Below are 24,583 nucleotides of genomic sequence, written 5' to 3'. Positions count from 1 at the left end.
CGCCTTCTTTTCCTGTTAGATGTCTTCCTTCCTTCCTTCCTTCCCTCCCTCCCTCCCTCCCACCCCGACTCGCAATTCAGATTTCCCCACCCAGAAAATCGAATCTGGATTTGAGTGCAATTTGAGATAAGCTGAGAGGGTTCGGTTGCCCGTGCTTTGGTTCTCCCTCTCCAATGGTTCTGCGCGTTCTGGTTGTTCTTACTAGTGGAAAACGAGGGAGGGTGGTGGGGGCCAGGAGCGGGAAAGATCCAAGGTGGAATAGGTACGAAGGTGCGGGTCTTGCTCCGATTCTCGGCTGTGACTTGATCCGATTTCTTTGTCGAGTGAATTCATTCTCTCTCCTGGGGACCGTTAGGAGAGAGACGAAGTCACCTCTTATCATGGTGATATACCCCTGGCCTTCTCTTTGATATCTTTTCTCGGCCTTCTCCAATTCACTCAAGCGTCGTTCTCTGTCAATGTCCCTACCTCGCTTGCACCACGACGTCCGGAGACTTCGGTTTCCTGACCGGACTGGAGCCGCCTTTCCTTTGGGAGGGGCGGGCGGAGAGGGCGAACTGGGCAGCCCGACCCCCCCCCCCCATCCCTCGAGACTGACTGGGCTATGATGGGGAATATCTATGTGGTTGCGTCCAGCAGAAAATCCCCTCTTTCCCACAGTGTCGAAATGCAACTTGAGTATGGAACCCCGGCGCGGAGGGGAGCCCAGATCTGGACCCAAAGGGGGTTGGTTGCAAGGGGTGTGTGTTCCTTCCCCTTCCTTGGATTTGAGGAGAGGGGAACTCGCCCTCGCCGCCGGTTGCCGAGCGAAAGGCGACGCTTTGGGCTAAGAACGAAAAGACAGGTTTTCTAAATTCGGAGTGGCAAGCCCCGATTTCTCTCGCCTTTGTCCGCACCGCTGATGTTTTCCAAATCAAGGAGTTTTCTCTTCCCGAAATGGGGTTAGAATTTTACGCAGCCTGCCTAGGCACATAGGCACGAGAATTGTGCGACAGTGGATATATATTATAATGCATTTTATGAATATGGTTTTGTATAAAACCGTTTTTAGCGTGCCCTGCGCGTCACCATTCGTATACCACGTAGTGCAAACAGTTTTCTGATCACTAAACACCTAAAAGTAATTGAAAGGAGCAAGTAAATAACCAAAAGTGGGGGGGGGGGGGAGAGACAGATAAACAGGAAGGGAGAGAGGAGGAGTAAAAGTGCGGAGGATAGAAAATTAAAAGAGGATTTTGCGTGGGCTATAGAGTACAAGCTTCTGGATAATATGTAAATAATTTGAATCTTAAGCTCGGATGGTAATGCGCATTTTCTGCGGCGCTCATATTATTTTCAGTGAAACTTGCGCAGGAGAAAGGGCAGGTGCGCTGCGTCTTTCGCAGGTGTGGGAAGCGTGCTTAACCGCAGATTGGGCAGATGAAATGGTTGAATGGCCAGTGGGGGGAAGTGTTCCGAGGTTTCTTGTTTTCAACTGTCTGTACCCAGAGGTGCACGGAGACTGTAGTCGAGAGGTGGGGGGCTGAATGTTTGCGCCCCATCGATTTGCTGTCGTGATGGGGCCAAGTCCTGGCAAGCAGCGGCCTCTGGAGATGCGGGTTTTCTCGCGGTCTTGTTTGCGCGCCAGGGCGCGGGCGCCTTTTCCGACGCTCGGCTTTAATCTCTTTGCGCGCGTTCCAGAGATCTCTCGCGGATTCCCACTTTCCGCGCGCGCGTAGCTGGGGACAGACAAATAGCCCTTTCTTCCCCTTTACCCCGACTTCCGCTGCCTTCTGCATGGACATCAGCGGCTCCTGTTGGAGTCTGTCAGGAAATAAGCCAAACAGGACTTCAGGCCTTAAACAAAATACAAACACTCGATTTTGCATTTAAGGGCATTTTGTTATTTTGCATCTAGGGGCATTTTAAATTTCGTTTAGCTCCATCTCTTCTCCTACACGGATGAGCGAAGAAAAAACAAATTACTGACACCGACTTAAAGGGTCGGGGTGTCTCTGATCTGCCGTGATTTTTGATGGCCCCCTCACTCCTTGTCCGGCGGGGGCGGGGGGAGAGAACAAAGCATTCCTGCATTTTTAAGATCTCCAGAAAATCAACAGCCTCTTGCATTTTCGAACCACTAATTTAAAGACACAAAAATGACGGTTTCCTCACTTTTCTTTATTTTTTTTTTAACAGTTGCTGTTTTTGTGTGTGTGTTTTCTACAGCTCCAACAAAAATACAGCCATCATTCTTCCACCCACTCCCTCCAGTTGAGACAAATAGAAAACTATCTATAAAGGCGAAAACAACAACAACTTTCATTGCATTCTGTTGCTAAAGCAAATCTCTGCTTGGCTGCTTGCCTTGTTGAAGTGGGGGAGGGGTGGGTGCTGGCAGGATCCTAGGAAAGCAAAAGGCACCGGGGAGACTCGGGCCTTTTGGGGGTGTTTTTTGGGGTACCTACCTCCTTCGTCATTTAGGAAGCTCAGTGGAGAGAGAGGACGGAGAGACCCTCCAGTTTTAATCTCTCCTTCGGAATCTGCGTGGCTCCCACCCCCGTTTTCTTTCCTCTGGTGGGATCCCCTAGGGAGGGAGTGGGCTCTCCTAATTCCATTATATCAACTGGAGAAAAACTCGTTCTCCAGCGCCCTCCCTCTCTCCCTTCCCGTGCAATGTAATGCGCCGCAGGCAGCAGCCTCGCGTCTCCCTTCGCGGGTCTGTCTTCCCTTTCTAAGTGCTGCGTCTTGTATAAATGGATCTTGCCACCGGTGGGCGAGCAAATCGCCCCAAGGCATCCCAGGCGCAGACCGGATTTCAAGCCGTTTGTTCCCAACCTTTCCCTGGAAAAACTACGAGGTAAATAACGGCAGCCTCCTCCTCCGGTTGTTCCTGGGCGATGATGTGAGTCCCAGCATTGGGCCAGGTGGCTGCTGCGACAACGTGGTCGCAGGAAAAGGATCCTCAGTGGATCGCCAGAACAAGGTCCCTAACCTGAGGCGTTGGATGCAAAATAACTAGGACGCTTTTGTTGGCCACAGCTCCAAGAAACTTCGTTTTTGCGGAACTCCAAAGCCGGCGTGGAACTGCATTAAACGGAATTAATTCGCATCACCTCCGCTCGCTTAGCGTTGCACCTGGCTGTTGGGGACTGAGTCCCTGGCCCAGCCGTCCCTAGGGTTGCTATGTATACCCAGAGCATTTTCGCTTTATTTTGTGATATTTCCCCATTAAATTTATTCGCGTTTCGGCAAAGAGAATGAGTGGGGAAAGTTGCACAGCGCCAGCTTTTGAGAAAATTAAGAAAGATTGCGCTCCCCCTCCGCGCATCGTAGATGTGAAAATAATAACCTATGATTTGTGGTTTAGGAGAGAGATTGCTGATGGGGGTCTTAATGTAGACACCCAGGGCAGGGTCATCACGCCAGGTGCGCAGGTTTTGAAGGCTGTATTGTGTGGTTGGTGTTCTTAAAAAGAAAAAACGGTGTGTGTTCATAGGCCATGGAAAGCAAAGACTCTCGCCAACCACTTTCGGCCCTCGTAGAAATTATCGTTTGGTGGTTTCCTTTCAAATGCGCCTCTAACCTCGAAAGGTTCTGCAACCTGAATCCGTGTAAAAAGCGGCATTTTGTGATGTTTTTGGCAGAGCGCAGCGCAGCTCTGTTCGTGCCTGCTCAGAAGCAAGTCTCGCTGAGTTGAATGGGGCTTACTCCCAGGCAAACAGGCATAGTATTGCAGCCTTTAACTCCCACTGCGAAGGGTAAAATCTTCGGGAAACTCCTGATCCGCTTTTCCCATGCGCTGAATTCCTATGGCAATATCGCATAGCAGAAGTTAAAACAATGCAACGTTGCTATTAAAAGGGCAGAAATTTAGAGCATGTCTTTTTCAGATCACTGAAGAGATCCTTTTCTATACATCTCTTGAGCCCTATTCTGGGCTTCTCTGAATTTGTGTGCTCTAGCCTCATATTCAGCCAAAGTTAACGGGAATCCCACCGATTTTAACGGGAGAGAAACCACCACGTTCTTAACTTCTGGATTGAAATAAACGAAATTCACGTCTGAATGGCTTAATCATGTATACTAATTGTTGCTATTTATTATTATTTTTGTCACATCACCACTTTACTACAATTTGCTTCAAAACAATGAAAAACAGCGTTGACACACGTTATTTAAAGCCCTTGAAAAATTTGCTGAAATGAGCACTTTGTATGTAGGCTTGTACTGCACGTTTTGCTTTCCTCCTTTTCCTTTACCCCCTTGCTTTTAAAACATCTGGTGTGTGTGTATTTGCTTTTTAAAAATGACAGTACAGTTCTAACCCCTTTTTATCTTGCTCTCCTCTCTTGAAACACGCAGGATTCAAATCCATTAACAGACGCCCATCTCTCCTGTATTCCAGAAAAGCCTGCCTGGTTCAAATAACCAAAATATGCAGGAGTAAAATGAAAATAAATAAATAAATAGATACTGATGAAAGGCACATTATCCAGCCGTTGGTATGGGGATTTGTCCCTTTGTTCCCAGTACAGACAGTAGGAGAGACACTAGGCGAGAAAAGATAATTTAAACTTTAAATTTTTCTATGCTTTAAAGTTTAAGTGAATCATACCTTCCAGTGACACAGCCATTTAATGTACAACGATTAAAATGTTTTTTTGGGGTGTATCTGGAAAGACTTACACATTTGCCTTAGAAGAAACCAGTCCAGTACAAGGGAACAGCTTAGCAATTTTATATACTCTCGTGTGTGTGTGTGTGTGTGTGTGTGTGTGTGTGTGTGTGAGAATCAAAATTCTGAGTATATATAGTATTCACTTTTGAATTCTGGAGAATGAATTTGCTTCATTACCTCTAAATGTGAATATGAAGGACAGCATTTATATGTGCCTTCGAGAGGTAATAAATAACAATATACATTTTGCTAAGTTACTGAGCTTTCAGTATTGCAGCAATTTTACAGAAGGGAACTAAGGTTAAGAGGCAGTGAATTAATCACCCAGTGGGTATATGATGGAGATTAAATTTGGACCGGGATCCCTCTTAGCTTAGAACTCCAGGTACTGAATCACATTCTTTAACACTGCAGTTTTGAAAAATAGCGCACTTCTATCTTAGTGGACCACAACCACAGTTATATAGGAAAATCAACTTGAAATTGTTTGACTGTTGTGACATTTCTCTCTCAGCAATATTGGGATTACTATAGCTGAGGAACGTGGGTTGTCTCCCCAACATAGGACTCCCATCTCTTTTGCAAAAGTACGATTACTAGACTCTCTTGAAGAGCAGCAATATGCAGTGAAAATATGAAGAATGTTGGACAAATGCGTCTGTTTGGGACCCTAGGGCCAAGGAACAGGATAGCCATTCTGTTTATTGTGGATGTGGGGACATGCATGCCAAGGACAAACTTTTAGGATTAAGCCATGGAAGTGTTTCCTTTATTTACCTGGTTTTGCCAAAGCGTTGCCTGTTGTGTTTAATATCTTAAAGGCTTTTCATGCTTGGCTCTGTTCTTGGACTATGTTCTGAAACATAGCTTTTATGCACACGTGTGTCTTCTTCAGAGGTGCTTTGTTGTAACTTTTGAAGGGTTATCTGCATGCCTGTTTCTCTACTGAGACTTCCATAATTTGGAGCTGATTTGTTGCGGCTGCAGATCATGTTTGTGGTGGGAGAGGGTTGCGGGAGCACAGCTTTCCACAGGGCTATTTCAGGTTCCTTCCCTAAATGTTCAGCTTCAATTAAACAAAGCTATGGACTTAGCATTCTAGCCCAGGGCTCACCAATGCAGTGCTCTCCAGGTGGTGCTAGAATCCAGCTCCCCTCTGTCTCATCCAACATGGTCAATGGTTGGGGATGATGGGTGTTGGCATTCAGCAACCTCTGGAGGTTACCAGTTTGGCTCTCCCTATTCTAGGTCCCTTTTTCCCCCCAATAGATTTTTATTGAGATTTTAAAGGTTACAAAAAGAAAAAAGAAAGAACAATACAAGAACAAAGAAAAAAAAAACACGAAAAAAAGATGCAGATAATTAAAAAAAACCAAATCAATCCTTTACATAACTTTCTTTCCTTTGCTTATTTCCTTGACCTCCTCACACCTCCCTTTTTTGTATTCTAATTCAATTAGATATTTCAGCAAATCCTTTCCATCTTTATTTTTATCCTAATGATTTATCTTAATATACTATAATTTTACATTCTGTTCTTTCACCAATTAACAATCCATTTTTACTTAATCCTTTATATCATTTCTGCTAAAACCACATTACTTCATTCCAACATCCTTCTAACATTCCTTAATTTTACAATGTTTCTGTAGATAAACTTTAAATTCCTTCCAATCTTCTTCCACCAACTCTTCTCCTTGGTCTTGGATTCTGCCAGTCATTTCCGCCAGTTCCATATAGTCCATCCCTATTCTAGGTCCTACTGCCGTTTTAAGACAATAAAAGGGGGTGTTCCCATATTCTGACAAATGAGCACAAAGCTCTAATGAAGCAGAAACACTGTGCATTAAAAATGATTAAATTAAATGTACATTTTGTAAAAATTTAAAATTATGGGATAACTTTTAAAATGCAATGCATATCACCTTACATTTTAAAATATTTTAAATATAAGAAATAATTAAGAAACCCTGGTAGCTAACAATAAAAAAGCAATCCATATTCACCTATGTTGCACTGAAATGGGAACTAGATCTTTGGATGAATGACAGGATAAAATAAAATCCACACATAACAAATTGCCATGGGCAGTCAGAATACATGGGTCTCAAAATGAATACTGCTCAGGGATACAGACTGCTATTTTGCAAAGGAAGGAAACAAAAAACCCCCACCTGCCTAAAATACTCGATTTTCATTGTCTTGAAGTGGCGCCAGCTGATTTTTTTATTCAAAGTACTTTAAATCACACCATGTTCTAGTAACTTTACACCAAATTAAACTGCTCAATGGGACCTTCAATCACTTTGGTTGCTGTAAAAAAATAATACTTAGATTTAGTTTCAGGGCTAGCCCATTTTGGTGTGGTGAAAAATCCCAATGGCATCTTTCCTTCTTCCACTAATTAGCGTGAGGCACAATCCATAGGGGATGTTCTCCTGTGCTGGCCTGATTGAAATGAACAGCAGCTGGCAAAACTGTTGCCTTACAGCATGATCCTAAATGCTTTCACCAACATGATCTTGGCCAGCCTTGGCCAACCTGGTCCCCTCCAGATGTTTTGGACTACAACTTCCTTTAGCCCCATGGATGGCAGCTGTAGTACATGACCTGTAGAGCCTACCGGGTTGGTGATGACTGATCCTAGCAAACACCGAACACTTCACGGAGGCTTGTGGAACTTTCCATGGAATTGTGTATCAGAGGCTGATTGCCCTCTTTGCTACTCTTAATGGCCAGGGGGTAGTGTTTTGGGTTCCCATGAGGGCAGGGAAGCGGTTTCATTCAGTGGCGTAGCGTGGGTTGTGAGCACCCGGGGCAAGGCAAGTAATTTGCGCCCCCTAACCCGTGGATTTGCGCCCCCTAACCCGTGGATTTGCGCCCCCTAACCCGTGGATTTGCCCTAACCCCAGATGTTGCGCCCGGTGCGGCCGGCCCCCCCGCACCCCCCACGCTACGCCACTGGTTTCATTATGTGCAATGGGTTGTGGTGGTGGTGATGTGTGTGTGTGTGTGTGTGTGTGTGTGTGGAAACAGTTATTGCAAGGTTTGGAAGCCTGTTAGAACTCCATTTTATACAAACACCTCCCAAAAATAGTAAGGAGCGAAGTATAGAAGGAAATATTTCTCACATTGGTAGTTCAGGCTATCTGTTGTTACTTTCTTCTAACATAAATAACTAATATAAAGATATATTTAACTGCTGCAATGTGACCTGAAATATCGGGAAAGGAAGGGAACGATGACACCCATTGCTCCTTCCTAAGACACCCGTGTTAATGGCGCCCCAAATCTACTGTCTGATGTAGGCTCACCTCCGTTCAGTTCTATTTAGTCATGCAAGCATCTTCTGCGCATGTAACACCTTCTGTGCATAGTGTTTTCAAGGAAATAAAACATGCATCAGAGAACACTTTTTGTGTATAGCTATATAACTAAAGCCTGTCCTTTATTAGCATAGCGTAAGGGCCCTCTTTCAGACTTCTAGAGTTAGGAGGATCAGTCTTGCTTGGTACTGGGGAAAGGTAATGATGAAATTTGAAGCATGGAACAATGGCTCTTGAGGTCCCTTTCGACCCTAGAATTCTATGTTTCTGTGATTAGGGACAGTTCACAAAAGGATGCAGAGAAACCTGTGGGTTTCCTGCATTTTGCCACTATTGGGATATATTAGTTGCCACTAATATTGCATTTAGCACTTTTAATCCAGGAGCAAGGGAGGCAATCTAATAAATGAAGCACCGCTGATTGACCACTTACAAATGGCAAGCATTTCACCAATGTTCCCATGATTATTCCCTTTGACTATGGTGAGGCAGCTAAACCATCTTATTAGTGGCTTGTGAATTGGGAGTCCTGGAAATTCTGATAGAACCCCAAATGCCTCCTATGATTTGCTGGCATAATTCAGAATCGTGCTCCCTTGCTCTACCAGTACAATCAGCAAAATAAAGAGTGCTAGAACCGGCTTTCTTGGATGCCTGTCTGTCTTTAGGACCAATTCAATTTATTCCTGAGGTTTAGACATGTTAATCTGTGGCAGTGAAATCAACAAAGAGTATTGTGGCGCCATAAAGATTAGCAGAAATTGTGGCATACAATTTCATGTCCTGGAGCCTGTTTCATAAGATTTATCAATTTGCAGGATATACATGGCCACAAAAGAGGAAACCACCCCCAGCACACGTGTGAACACTGAGATGAAGAGACCATGAAATACAAAAGATACAGCAGGCCTCTGATATTTATATGTGGATTTATGTGTGTGTGTGTGTTTGTGTGTATTTATACATAGTAAGATCAGTGAGCATCTATAACAATAGTCACTGGGCAGAACTCATTCTTTCTATATTGCCTGTAGTGGAAGAAAAAACCCCTGCTCTTGAGTAAAACCCAAATGCAGTGCTTTTTATGGGGGTACGCATACCCTAAATATTGTGTGAATCTTTGTACTTTTTCATTTACTGTATTTATTTTCCCCTATTTGAACTATAAAATGGTGATTTTCTTGAGTCAAAATGAGAGAACCCCTAAACATTTCTAAAGAAGGGGGAAAAAAACACTGCCTAGAAGATGAATGGAACCAAATTTGCTGCTATTCTTGTTTCTGCCCCAGAATGAGAGGGTCAAAAAAATCCATTCTTTGTGGTTGCTGGGCAACCTCCGCCGCCCCCGGAAGCAGACGCGGCGTCGCGCTTCCGGTGCGGGCAGCGCCGTTCCCTCACCAAAGATGGCGGCGCCCTTGTCCCTGCAGCTGGAGTGCGGAGGTGGAGCAGAGCTCTTGTTGGGCGGGATCAAGAAGCGGCGGGTGACTCTGGCCCGCCAGGAAGGACCTTGGGATGTCCGAAAGTTGCTGGTGTGGATGCAAGAGAACCTGCTGAAAGAGAGGCCGGAGCTGTTCGTGCAGGGAGATTCTGTGCGGCCGGGAATCTTGGTGCTGATCAATGGGGCAGATTGGGAGTTGATGGGCGAGCTGGACTATCTGCTCCAAGACCAGGATAACGTCGTTTTCATCTCCACCTTGCATGGTGGATAGACTGCTGGGAGGATGAAAAAGAACATTTGTGCTGGTGGGCAGAGGGCATAAACATGCCTTGCTCCCCTGGCTCTCACCCCTGATCAGAGTCGGTTTCTCATTAGCTGCTTCTCTTTAATTAAGTCTGCCCTTTCGACGCTTGGCTCCTCCCACCCAGTGCTTCAGCTCTCGCCTCTTTTGCCCCAGAAGGAGATCGAAATCTTTTCTGCACCTGGTCACCCTCTTCCCTGCTCCAAGAGGTGCATGCCATGGGACAAGTGGCTGGAAAGGAGCCGCTTTGCAGGTGGAACGGAAGAGCTCACCGTGGCTGCCGCCCTTGTTTGCTTTCTTCTCCTTGGCGGCAGCAGGGAAAGGTCTGGGATCAAAGAGGGGATCTCCCTTTCCTTCCGATCCAAGCCTTAGATCAGGTTGCAGCCATTAACAGTCATTAAGGGATATGGGGGGCATGCAAGGAAGATGGCAGATGCAAGACTCCCTCAGCCTATCTGCTTTTGATTTACCATGCATGGATTTCAGTTCTGTGACTCAGCTTTAAAAAGTACCCATCTAGAGCCGGCTCACAAATGGTTACTTTGAATTTTGATGACTGAAGTACACTTTTGCCTGCCTCTTTTTTAAAGAAAAGGAAAGTTGATGACCCTCAGAGTCCCTTCCATTGCTTCAATTTTTCTGGAGGCACTGCCTGATCCTGTTTTGCCACAGCTGTTGTGCATGCATGCGATTGATTTCCCTTTTCACATTGTCTGCTCTGCACCGTTCTGTCGCAAAGCGTTTTGCAATGTGTTGCAGAAGACGGAGTGCTTCATTTGAAGCTGGGTGTTCCGGACTCAGGTTCTGCCTCAGTCATGTACTTACTTCACTGGGTAGCCTTGAGCAAATTGCGCTCTCTGTTAACTTCAGTTCCACATGTGTAAAGTGAGATTTGAAATGATCTACTCTGCAGGATGGCTGTGACAATAAACAATAAAAGTTGTGAAAACAAAAACAAAACACAAAATTCATTCTTTGTCACTGGTCAATTGTAATTAATTTAATGCATGTTTGGAACATGCAATTTTGGTTATTTAACTATTTGCAAAAATCAAATAGGCTATGTTGTTTGTACCTATTTGAATCTGTGAAGGACATACATAATAGCAAATAGGTTATGGCTTTCAGAATGAAAGCTGAGTGGGTGGTTGCTCATTTCCAAATTGTGCAAAAGTGGAAGAATGACACAACTTTAATTGAAGGCGTGGAAGATGCTAATAATGGATAAAGTATTGCACCAATGGAAGGTAGCATTTTAACCCCAGATTTAATTATTATTGGAAATAGGATTCCTGTTTCTAACTGAGCAGCTTGGAACAATAATAGACCACCCAGACTCTCATCCATGAGGATTTACTGAATTGAATATTGCCGTTGTCACTTGACCTTTTGTTTATGTACCTGAATAAATCACTAATTTTACTTCAAGTATTAGTTTACTTTATAGATCTGCAAGGGATGCTATTTAGGTGAAAAATGTAATGAAATCCCTTCAAATCAAAGAGCTAAAAAGGACAACAAATTCTAAAAAGCTAGGGCAAGGTGTTCTCTTTTATATGTAACCTGAAACAGATTCACCCTGCTCAATGAAAAACGAATGCAGTTTGAACAGTCTAGAAAAGCCTCCTATAAGAGTCTCAGAACTTGCTGTTTCTAGAGAAGAAACAAGTTATGAGAATGTCTTTCCAGCTGTCCTTGTTGCATGAACTTGACCACATGTCATAAAGAGAATGTTTCTCACAAAACATAATATGTAAAGGAAAGTAGGGGAGAGATGTAACCCCTAGAACAGGGCATCTGGGGTGAAAGTCATTTAGGGAAGGAATCCCTCAACCTTTGGATCACTAACCTATAATAAAATTCATCTAAATTTGGCACCAAGAAAGCCACAATTCTGCACTTCAGACAAAAGAATGGCACTAACAAGCAGCATGCAGACACCTGATTTGTAGCTTTGTAACTGAGTTGTTGCAAGAAGGAATTGTATTGGAGGGGAGCAGGGGGAAAGGCAGAAAAATAAGGAATGGGAGGTAAAAATGATGGATGATGGATGGTATAGATGTGCTTATAGCTGAGAGCCTATAGGAAGTTTCACATTTCAAAGCAGGGGCCAGAATCTCTGGTCCTAAGAACTGGGGCCATTTCTAGAGGCAGCTTGTATGTTTTGAAGCATAATCTCTAGTCCTCATTAGCAATGGAAACCAATCCAGAGTTCCGGGCATTCACATTTACCACCTGTCTTCATCCTCTAAATTTAAATTTGAGGGCAGACAGCTGTGTTTTGCTTTTTTTATCCTTTAGAACACCATAAATACATAGTGTACTGTAGGTAATAATTAATAATAATATAATTCCATAAACATTTGGGAAAGTTTGAAAGTGAGATTAGATCCTGCAGAATCCATGGCCAATGTCAGATTCTGTCCCAGACCTCAGAAGATCTGTACATGGAAAAATCATGTGTCGTGGGGGTGGGGGTGAGTGGGTTAAGCCCAGCTCCTGAAATCATAGCCCTGCAGAAAGCTCCAGATTAGGACACCACAGCAGATTGTGTTGGCATAGGATGCTCTTGACAACTGGTCCTGTTTAGCTGGTGTGTTCCACAATGCAATGCAGGAAAGTCTCTCCTGAAAACCCATGGGTACCTGATATGATCCACGCTACGCCTTCTTTGTGGCACCAGAGCAGTTAAGATGCGATTGATCAGCAGGTTCTATTACCATCACAGCTTCTCGGCATGCCGCTTCAAAGGCAAAGGCAATGTCACGAGGCGGAGGGAAGGAGGCTGCCTTGTGAATTATGGCATCATTATTATGCAAATAAACAGCACTTCTTTGGGAATTGATAGGATTTTGTGCAGGATCATTATAAAATGAAGGTGACTGTGCATGCATGGGAAGGTGGCTGATCTTCTATAAATTTTGAGGTGATTTGGTTTGGTTTTAGGAAAAGTTTTTGCTTGTTGTGGTCCAGGTCCATAGTCACAAGGGGGCAAGCCATGGGCCTTTCCTCTTCTCCTGTGAATTTTCAGCATAATTTAAAGTATTTTGCCCCTTTTCTTGTAGAAATAGAAGGGGAAATGTGCAGATAATATTGCTCACTTAGAAAAAACCCAGCTCCCATATGCCATTGTTTTTGTTCACATGAACAAAATTACTGAACTGACAGGTTCCGGGACACTGGGCCTTTAACAGTTATTACCATCTTATTTAAATAAAATGAATTAAAAACAAACATAGACAAATGTTCAGATCTGGGTTTTCGTCGTTGTGCATCAACTTGATGTACACACTATCTTGGCCATTGGCCCTTGTCTCCATCTCCCCCTGGCTATGGACTTTGTACCCCTTTAGAAGAAGTGGCAAATAACTGCTGCAGTATCCAGCCCATTGTGTCATAATAAGGATTTCAATCAAGCCGTAAAACTCATGACAACTGTGTTGGAGGAGTCACTTTTCCAACAATAAATCTCCTTCCCAAAAACCAGGCATTCTGTTTCCAAGAGTAGTCAGCTGAATGACTGTGGCGTGTTTGCAAGTCCTCACTTGTTTCTCTCCAGCATGTGGTTTTCTGTGTTTAGAGGTTGTGTAGAGCTCTCCTTGCTCATAACTGATGATAGAGCTGCTCTGCTGTTTTTTAGGATCAGTTGTGTGACGCTAATCTCACCCCCCACTCAATCTCTCCTTCCTCTTGCTATGTCTCCTATCTGTTTTCCCAGGTTAGTAGAGTTGTTCTTAATTCCTTCTGCTTAATACTTCCTTTCCAGAACATCAAGAAATGATGTTTAAGGATGCAAAATTAAGTAAATAAAAAGCAAATTGATTTTCGAGGATTATCTGAACTTGAAAAAGGGTGAGAAAAATCATAATCTGATTTAAACCCAACAATCCTTTAATTGCTTCCACCCTTTGATCTCCTAGCCAGGGGTGACATTTTTAGGGTTGAATTATGAACCTCTCCATTATGGAAACACTGACAGAATCTTAACTAGAGTGACATGGGTGGAACTGTGATGATCAATGGAGGATGTAATTGTACCATGCAACTCTAGTTGAGATTCAGTTGAAGTCAGTTTGGGCATTGCATCAATGATGACTGGGAGTTGTTTAATAATCATAATCATAATCACAATGACAATCTTTTCTATATTCAGATATACTCACAGCACTGTTGCAATATGCTGAAGCTTTATCTATACAAGTTTGGCAGTGGTGATGACGGTGATGTTTAGCCTTAGGCTGGCGAGTTGCCAGTTTTGCATGCGATGGATGGCATTCTCCTCCCCCCCCCCCAAAGGACAACTTGCATGGCTTGTGTGTTCTCCTGGACCCTGAATTGCTGCTGGATTTTCAGGTTCTGGCAGTGCCCAGGGCTGCTTCTCTTTGATAAAGATTTGGCTGTAAGTCACCTATGCGTTCGTAATATCTCATGTTGACTATTGCAAGGTGAGCTGTTGCCAGATGGAGGTACTGCCTTTCAAGATGGCGCAGGAACTTCAGCTATTGCAGAATTCCATGTCTCTCCTCTTGCAAGAGTGGCCACACAGAGCATTTCACCCACAATCTTGCTCAGCTCTGTTGACTTCTTATTAGCTTCCAGGCCCGGCTCAAAGTGCTGGGGATGATCTTTAAAATTGGCTTGGTCTGTGGCGTCTCTATGTTTCAGAGGTGCCAATTCCTGGGGAATCCCTCAGATCTGCTGGGGGAAGCTCTCTCTCTTTTATTTTTTTTTTTTTTTAGAGAAGTGAGCCCTCTAAAGATATGGGAAGCTAGTCACACTTCTCTGAAGTCTCTCAGCCCCACTCACCTCACAGAGTGTTTGTTGTGGGGAAGGAAGGGAAAGGAAAATGTTAGCCACTTTGAGATTCCTTCGGGTAGTGATACAGCGGGATATCAAATCCAAACTCCTCCACCTCCTCCTCCTCCTCTTCTTCTTCTGCAATACCTTGCCGGCAGAGGCATTTTTGCCGTCATTCCAGTGATTAAATAAAAAATGGCTTTGTAAGAATGGCTTCTGTGGCTTTCAGTGTGAAGCTGGCTTTTCCCTCTACCACTGGGATTCTGTTGACCTTTCTATGGATGTTTTAGTACAAATTGTTTGACTTGCTGATTTGTGTTCTAAATTGCGTTTTAAAAATTGTTTCATTACTGTGATTTATTGTTGTTTTACTCGTATCGTACATTGCCTCAAGTGCCAAACTGTAGGCAGAGAATGCACACTTTCTATCTATCTATGGCCCACTATACAATACCGTTGTACAGATTTCTCTGGTAATGTATAGAAAGGACTCTGAATTCTCAAAGCACCATATAAATGTTTAGTTGCTATTAAAATAGGCCTCTACAATAAATCAAGTTATTTTAAAAATTCTGTTGATTAAATTCTGCAGCTCTAATTTTTTTATTTTATTTGTACATCTTTAATTTCAAGCACAAGAAGTCTGATTATGCCATCAGTATGCTTCATTGTGTGTTCTGTACACGGCAACTTCCTGCAACTGATTAGGATCAAATTCTGCAACTGTGTTACGGGAGAAGCTTCCCCTTGCTTAAGTCAGCACTTTAGGGCATCATTGAAGTTCTGCCCATTTGATTGACATCACTGTTTCCATGGCAACTAATGCACTTCAAGGAGAAAACAGAGCATGGTTTTATTTTCTTTTTTTAAAGGGGGGACTAAAATCAGTAGCATAAACAAAATCCGCAGTGTTGGGGATGCTATAAAGTTTTCATTGCCACTTATTGGGGAAAGCTGCATAACTCACTGACATTTCGGGAGCCTACGCAGTCTCAACTAGCTCAGGGCAATAAAAAATTTATAGGGCCCAAGTCTGCATTAATTATGGCTTGCACACAACACTTCTCATTGAAATGCATGGGCGGGCTGAGTAAATAAGGAAGTTTCGCATCAGGACCAGTGCAATCCATCTCTCTAGGGCAGTGTTTTTCAACCTTTTTTGGGCAAAGGCACACTTGTTTCATGAAAAAAATCACGAGGCACACCACCATTAGAAAATGTTAAAAAAATTAACTCTGTGCCTATATTGACTATATATAAAGTAATTCTCTTGAATAGGAATCAAATAAACTCAAAGAAAGTATTTTATAATTACTTTATTATGAAATAGTAAGTAAACAGAAATATGAAAAATTATAAAATACTTTATTTTTAAATCTTTCGAATTTTTCAATTTTCCCCACGGCACACCAGGCAACATCTCGCGGCACACTAGTGTGCCGCGGAACAGTGGTTGAAAAACACTGCTCTAGGGAAAGGAGAAGAGTTGAAATGTATGCTGGGCAGTTAAAGAGGTGGACATCTAGTGGGGAGCATATCTATCTATCATCTATCTATCTATCTATCTATCTATCTATCTATCTATCTATCTATACACCAGTATATCATGTTTATAGAAGCTTCTGGAAAACAGACAGACAGAAGTCAGTCTGCCTATGCCCAGCTCTACTTTTCTTTGACAGTCGTCTTCTTCTTTGGTGATCACTCGTAGCTGAATAAGATTGTCTTCCATGAACACGGTCTTAACAGTGAGTCCGTAAGTGACTGTGGAGGCCAATTCTGGATCCATACATCCTTCCACAGTGGGGACATAGTTTTCCAGGCGGGAGTTGATCACGGTGAGGGTTTGCCAAGCGTGCTTTCCTCTTAGCACGTTTCTCCCTTTCGTCCCGAGTTCAAATGTCTTCAAAGTCCACAACACCTTTGGTAAAGGCTGTTCTCCAACTGAAGCGCTCGCAGGCCAGTGTTTCCCAGTTGTCAGTGTTTATACTACTTTTTTTTTAGGTTTGCCTTGAGAGAGCCTTTGAACCTCTTTTGTTGACCACCAGCATTACGCTTTCCATTTTAAAGTTCAGAATACAGTGGTGCCTCGCAAGACGAAATTAATCCGTTCCGTGAGGCTCTTCGTCTAGCGTTTTTTTCGTCTTGCGAAGCAAGCCCATTGACAGCTTAGCGGATTAGCGCTATTAGCGGTTTAGCGGCTTTTAGCGGATCAGCTGATAAGCAGCTTAGGGCTTAGGAAAAGGGGGGGGGAGGGAAAAAACCCCGCAGGAACTCGCAAGACATTTTCGTCTTGCGAAGCAGGCCCATAGGGAAATTCGTTTTGCGAAGCGCCTCCAAAACGGAAAACCCTTTCGTCTAGCGGGTTTTCCGTCTTGCGAGGCGTTCGTCTTGCGGGGCACCACTGTACAGTGGTACCTTGGGTTACATATGCTTCAAGTTACAGACGCTTCAGGTTACAGACTCCGCTAACCCAGAAATAGTACCTCGGGTGAAGAACTTTGCTTCAGGATGAGAACAGAAATCGTGTGGCGACAGCGGAAGGCCCCATTAGCTAAAGTGGTACCTCAGGTTAAGAACAGTTTCAGGTTAAGAATGGACCTCTGGAACAAATTAAGTACTTAACCTGAGGTACCACTGTAGTTGCTTTGGACGATGATAATCAGGCATCTGAGCAACATGACCAGTCCAATGAAGTTGTGGAGCTTCTCAGCTTCCCTTAATGTCCTGAGGACACATGCTTGCAGTTGGCCTGGTGTATAGATTCTGAAGAACAAAGGTCCACATACAGAAACAGTTGAATCTGACTTCAGTGCTGGCAATGAGTCAACAGCGTCCATTGCTCTTGAGAGCAGTGCCTTAGTTTAGAGGCCGGGGTTCACACAGGTCTGTAGTCCAACAGAGTGGAACAGCTGAAGAACTAATGCTGTTCCCCTCAGCCCCCCTGGGATCTGTCTCCTGAGGCAGCTGCTTCACTCTGCCAAATGGTAGAGCTGCCCCTATTTCCAAGGCAAGGGGTACAAGCATGAGTGTTGCCTCAGTAATAGTCTCCCATGAATATGTCCCCTCAGGTGTGGGGTATGAGAGAAAGGGGCTTGGTAGGCAATGCCACCAACTGAAGAGGCTTGTTTTAAAAGGGTTTGCTTCTGGTGATGCTACAAGATCGCTATTGTTACCAGGTGACCAACTCTATGGGCTGAGGCCTCTCCTGGTGTGACAGTTGTCACGCATGTGTGATGTGTGTGATGTCACACGCAATGCGTGCAGGACTTCAGCCCCCCACCCATCAATGTTGGGTACAACTCAGCGCCTGTGATTATCACTTTCTCAGAGTCCAGAAAAGCCTAGAGCTGACCTTCAGAAAAGCCTAGAGCAGCCTTTTGCAATCTGTGGGTCCCCAGATGTTGTTGAACTACAACTCCCATCACCCCTAGCTAGCAAGGCCAGAGCTCAGGGATGATTGGAGTTGTAGTCCAACAACAACTGGGGACCCACAGGTTGAGAACCGCTGGCCTAGAGCCTAGAGCCTAGCTTTTGGGGGCCAGTGTGGTGTAGTGGTTAAGAGCGGTGGACTCGTAATCTGGTGAACCAGGTTCGCTTCCCCGCTCCTCCACATGCAGCTGCTGAGTGACCTTGGGCCAGTCACACTTCTCTGAAGTCTCTCAGCCTCACGCACCTCACAGAGTGTTTGTTGTGGGGAAGGAAGGGAAAGGAGAATGTTAGCTGCTTTGAGACTCCTTAAAGGGAGTGAAAGGCGGGATATCAAATCCAAACTCCTCTTCTTCTTCTCTTCTTTTAGATGCCGTGCTGAACTGACTGGGAATTCTGGCACCTTTCCCCACCCTCCTTTCACTCAAACAGTTTTGGGGCTCAATGAAAATGTTGTTTGAACAGGTTGTTAAAAAAGAGGACATTGTCTTGTGTCGTCTTCTGAATCATGCAAGGAACCTCCTTCAAGCACTTAGCTTCTCTGAAAGACACTGACTTAGGGTTAAAGGAGTAGGTCCATTAGCTGGTAACCTAATCAGATCTGTGGCTGCTGAAAGCAAGCTCAGCTACACATGAGAGAGAGATTGAGGGGATGGAAGAGACTACCTAAGTGCTCATAAGTTGGACAAAGGAGGGAGATAACAAGGTTCATATTAGTTAAGCGAGGAAAAATGTTCCCTTGATGTAAATAAATGGCAACAGACTCCCAAATCTCAGCTTGATGCACAGCTGTTGCTGCTTCTAGGCCAGATTATCAGGTGCAATTTGTTACAGTTTGAAAAGGCGATTAATATTTGCTAGTGCAAGGTTACACAGCTTTTGAGTTTTCTCTGAATGTGTTGTTACACTGCCTTCGGGATGCTGGGAATTCTGGGAACAAGGCACATACTAAAGTTGTTTTAGTAAGCCTTACTTATTTTGCATTTCATAATTTTATTCTGTGGGGCTTGTTTTGTACGTATGCAGTTCAGTGAAATTGTACTCCTACAGTGAGAGAGAGGTGGTTCAGGGAATTAAGGAGAGCATGACCGTTTTGAGTTAGATTGATGCAGAAGTCTTTGGTGCCTTTGGTGGTACCCATGTTTCATGAGTGGTTGGTGGCAGGTTTCTGACATGTGTTTCGATGCACAGTTAAGCACCTATTTGTGAGCAATTGAGAAGGTGGGCAGGAAGGGGGGGGGGAGTTATCTATCCAGATTCATAACTGAGCTTTACACTGTTTCACACATGCATGCTTCTCAGACGATGACTATAACAAGTGATGAACTGCATGTGAAATAGCCACTACAGGCAGAACTTTCATATCACCTTGGAATCAGAAAAAACAGTTGGCTGGATTAAACTAACCTGGCAGGCTAGTAGGAGCCAGCACAAGGGCTCGTTTCTATGCATTTAGCACCGTCATATTTTTGGTCAGGACATCTTCTAGGAGCCATAGGGAAGAGCTAAGTAATGGATACCAACTACATATTTTTGGTCATAAAGGTCAAGGTCAAGATACCCCTGACAGGTCCAGTCGCGGACGACTCTGGGGTTGCACACTCATCTCGCTCTATAGGCTGAGGGAGCTGGCGTTTATCCGCAGACAGCTTCTGGGTCATGTGGCCAGCATGACTAAGCTGCTTCTGGCTAACCAGAGCAGCGCACGGAAATGCCGTTTACCTTCCCGCCGGAGCCGTACCTATTTATCTACTTGCACTTGACGTGCTTTTGAACTGCTAGGTGGGCAGGAGCTGGGACCAAACAACGGGAGCTCACCCCATCATGGGGATTCGAACTGCCGACCTTCTGATCTGTAAGCCCTAGGCTCTGTGGTTTAGACCACAGCACCACCCGCGTCATGTTAATTTGGGTAAATGAGTAGGGCCCCCCGCAAAGGGCTGAACACATGGCCCCACATACAGTGGTACCTCGGGTTACAGACGTTTCAGGTTACAGACTCTTCAGGTTACAGACTCTGCTAATGCAGAAATAGTACCTTTGGTTAAGAACTTTGCTTCAGGATGAAACAGAAATCGTCCAGCGGTGGCAGCGGGAGGTCCCATTAGCTAAAGTGGTGCTTCAGGTTAAGAACACTTTCAGGTTAATTTTTCCGGACCTCCGGAATTAATTAGGTTCTTAATCCGAGGTACCACTGTACCATAAACCATCCACTCGCCACCAACATGCAACAGAAACAGGCTGGCGGTTCCTGCCATAAGGTCCACACCATTGCAATTTAAGCAATACTGAAATGGTATCTGGGGATCCCACTTTTCCAGTGCCAAATTATTGCAATTTGTGTTGCTGGTGTGTGTGTGTGTGTGTGTGTGTGTGTGTGTGTGTGGTGATATTCTTCCAAAATAAGTGTTTCCACAAGGAAAGCATTCAGATCTCCCTACTGTCCATTGCTTATCAGATGCTTATTTCATGTGCTGAACCTGAAAGGTCCCAACAGTCTTAAGAAACAGTTCTAAATGTGTTTGGAGCACCAAGCAAGTTCTCTACCCAGGCAGTTTCAGTTACTCTGAAGGACAATGAAACACTTTGAAGTTTCAGGAGCAAAGTACTCAGGATGTTCTGATATTAATGATGTGTTGAGTGCCCGATTAAGACATTTTCCAAATCCCTAGTCAGTTCCGAGAATCCTGGAGAGTCATTAATCTCTGTCATATTTAGCACTCTAACATTTTAAGGTATTGCTTCCTATTTTTTTCACAATACTGGTCAAGAGTCAGATTGAAAAGAGCCAAACACATAAAAGCTTCTAAGGCCATTCCTGGGGCCTTAAAAAAGCCCCACTTAAAAAAAAAAAATTGTGATACAGGAGGCTTATGAAATAATTATAGGCTTGTAAGGTGTGCCAAAGCCATATGAAAAAAAATCAGTAATTTTATTGAAATTCCTTCACCTCCTCCTTCCTAAATATGTTTCATCTAAGCCAGGAATGGCCAAACTTGGCACTCCGCTCCAGATGTTTTGGGACTACAACCCCCATCATCCCTAGCTAACAGGACCAATGATCAGGGATGATGGGAATTGTAGTCCCAAAACATCTGGAGGGCCAAGTTTGGCCATGCCTGATCTAAGCAGAGCCTTCCAAATTCTCCTTATATTGTATTTTACCATTTTTAAAAAGCCCTTCTCAAATTACCTACAGATGTTTCATGCAATAGTTTCACATACCCTCCAACATTTCTCTGATGAAACGAGGTGTCAGAGACCAGGCTGAGGAGTACAACTCTGTTGAGGAATGGCCTGCTCATGGCTGAAACTCCACAGGAGCAGTGTTGATTTGGAACAATGGTTTGCTGAGGGGCACAGTTTGGAGCACAATAGTTGGGTATAACTGGGAGGTGAACAGCAAAAAGAACAGGAAGACAGTGAGCTAGCCGACTCTCTCTCACTGGAAGATGTGCAGCCTCTCAGTCCCAAGGCTAGGAGATTAGATAAGGTAACTTCACAAAAGGTTCAATGGTTGAGAATTTTTACTATTTATACCCCTTTTATACATCTGAGTTGCCCCAGCCACTAAGGAAAAGCGGGACGGCTACTCTAAATCAAGGACGTCCCTGCAAATCAGGGACACTTGGAGGGTCTGGTTTCAGGGCCAAGGGCTCAAGGCACTACAGCACTAAATGTGCTTTATGTGGGGTTGCCCTTGAACTTGGTCTGGAAGATTCAGCTAGTACAGAATACTGCTGCACAGTTACTTTTGGGGGGTGTCCCATCACCACTGTTAAAAGCATTGCGCTAGTTGCTAATCTGCTACTGAACTACATTCAAGGTACGGAAAGCCCTCTATTGTTCTGCAGGAGGGAATCTGAAGAGCCACCTCTTCTCCACATCCCAACTCGGTTACTTTGACCTGTGAATGAAAATCTGTTGATTGTGCCACATGCCACTTTAGATAAAGCATGCTGTGATTTGAGCATATGCTTTTAGTATTGTGGTACCAATTCATTAGGGATGCAGGTGGCGCTGTGGGTTAAACCACAGAGCCTAGGACTTGCCAATCAGAAGGTCGGAGGTTCGAATCCCCGCGATGGGGTGAGTTCTCGTTGCTCGGTCCCTGCTCCTGCCAACCTAGCGGTTCGAAAGCACGTCAAAGTGCAAGTAGATAAATAGATACCGCTCCGGCGGGAAGGCAAACGGCGTTTCCGTGCGCTGCTCTGGTTCACCAGAAGTGGCTTAGTCATGCTGGCCACATGACCCGGAAGCTGTACGCCAGCTCCCTCGGCCTATAGAGCGAGATGAGTGCCGCAACCCCAGAGTCGGCCACGACTGGACCTAATGGTCAGGGGTTGCTTTACCTTTACCAGTTCATTTGCTGAAAACTTATTTTCTCCCAAACCTTCTCAAATTAGGCCGTAAACCTAACCCCCACAGCAAGCCCCAACAAATTTAATAGGATTTACTCCTGAGTAGACACAATTTGGATCGCACTGCCAGTCTATTTTATTTCTGCAGTTTTACATTTCAGTTCGATTTTTATATTTCAGTACTGTTTTATATTCCACTTCTGTACACTGTTCATTTTCTGAATGTAGAACAGTTTTCAAACCCTTAAGGTACACAAATAATAAACAAAAAAGAAGGGAGGGTTAATTCCTGTTGCCTTTTTGTACAAGACCAGTTCAAAAGCTTATTACATCTCTACTGTGGATCCACCAACATGATTCAATTACGGGGCCCCACGTGCTGAGATTCCCGTATTGGAGGGGGTTGGACTAGATTACCCTCGGGATCCCTCTTCAATTCTGTGATTCTATGATTCTAAGTCTCCTCCTTTTCCTGTACATTCTGTGATCTTGGCAAGTCCTGGAGGTGTGTCTGGGGTGGGCGAGTGGGAAGGTGCATGAGGACAGACGAGGGAAATGAATTTGTAGCTAGTCAATTAAACAGCAACGCTAATCCAATTACATATTGTGCTGAATGTCTACTGAGAGGCAAATGCAGAAGAAACATATTTATTTTAATAAGATGGGTGTTAGCTCAGAGGTGAATTGGAGACATTTGTTGCTTTAAAGCGCTATACTCTAATCTGGTCACTATGCAGAATTCCATTAACATGATTCCTGTTATGTTAAATAATTTAGTTAAAATAAATTAGATAAATGAAAGCTGTTTGCCAGGCCTATGCTAGCAGTGGAAGAGTTGGCTTGGCAGCCATTCACACAAAAGACAATTCTATTTAAGAAGACAAAGCGGGCGTATAGATTTTTTTATTGACTCCTGCTTATTTTAGTCTTTCACCGTTCAAGCTAGGGAGGCGTTTTAACCCATTTTGGTGGGCTTCTGTTTTGTGCCATGTGGGACAACCAGGTGGGATGGATTAGGAAAGCAACAATCAATAACTCTTGGGCAGGGCCATTCCATCTAATGTGATTGATTGTTTTAATTTTAAATTTTGTTATTGTGAGCTACTGTAAGGGTAGAACAGAATCTCAGCATTGCGATAAACATACAAATAGTGATGGAGAGGGGCTCAGTTATTGTTTTGGAGGTCAGTGGGGAGGACACTGAAGACTCGGCTACATTAGTAAAGGAAAAGCGTTTTATAACACAGTGATACCAGATGGCGCTGTGGAGTCCCGTCTTTTGCCAACGTGTGATTTCCATTTATGAAGTTTACAACACGTTTCCCTGAAACGCATTTTTGATGGGTCTAGATCCAGCCTGAGATCTAACGCAAAGCAGCAGTCTTGCCAAACAGCAGAGGCAAAGCTTTTCCTGAACTCGCCGCTCCAGTCTGCTGTTGCCTGAAATATTCCATGCTATTAACACTCTTTTGTCAAATCAAATACTTTGATTAAAGGTAAAGATAAAGGGACCATTAGGTCCAGTCGTTGCCAACTCTGGGGTTGCGGCACACATCCTGCTTTATTGGCCGGGGAGCTGGCGTACACTAAGCCAGCATGACCAGCATGACTAAGCCGCTTCTGGCGAACCAGAGCAGTTCACGGAAACGCCGTTTACCTTCCCACCGGAGTGGTACCTATTTATCTACTTGCACTTTGACGTGCTTTCGAACTGCTAGTTTGGCAGGAGCAGGGACTGAGCAACGGAAGCTCACTCCATCGCGGGGATTCGAACCACCAACCTTCTGATTGGCAAGCCCTAAGCTCTGTGGTTTAACCCTCAGTGCCAATTCCCATGGTGCCTGACCATTGGCCATGCTGGTTGGAACTGATAGGAACTGGAGTGCCACAGGCTCTGGAGGCTACCATGTTGACTACCCCTGACTTAAGGAATCTCACAGAGATAGTCCTGTTTTTAGAAATCTGATAGTAAAACCCTCCTTCAGCCCCCCAGAGGTGGTGTTGGGGCTGCCTTCCTAGTTGACTTTGAATAGGCTTGCATCAGCAGTCTTTATCGGTAGTCAAACAACTAAGAAGGACAGTGTACGACTTATGTACTACATCCCATTTAAAAATGCAACAGTCTAATTAAAATGTTCTTGTGCAACTTGGTGGCTGACTCATTCAACGAACACTCCCTTTTCGCATTAGTTATCCCTGGACGAGGGCACGGCACTAACCCTAACGCTCTCCACAACAATGTTTTTTTGCATATTGGATTTACTTAGCACA

At 44.3% G+C, this 24,583-nt stretch overlaps 1 protein-coding gene and 1 pseudogene across 2 annotated transcripts in view; both read left to right on the top strand.

Annotated features, from left to right (window-relative positions):
• LHX4 (LIM homeobox 4) overlaps positions 1-24,583 on the top strand; it is a gene marked incomplete at its 5' end in the record, with an annotated part of 73,390 nt that overhangs the window by 5,701 nt on the left and 43,106 nt on the right. The window lies entirely within an intron of this gene.
• Positions 9,359-11,153, top strand: LOC309344467 (ubiquitin-related modifier 1 pseudogene; annotated as a pseudogene). The gene has a single exon. The product of its transcript is annotated as a ubiquitin-related modifier 1 pseudogene (transcript).

This window comes from Podarcis erhardii (genome assembly GCF_964252035.2).
Source record: "Podarcis erhardii genome assembly, chromosome: 6".
Lineage (NCBI taxonomy): Eukaryota > Metazoa > Chordata > Lepidosauria > Squamata > Lacertidae > Podarcis > Podarcis erhardii.
This window is presented reverse-complemented; position numbering and strand designations above follow the sequence as displayed.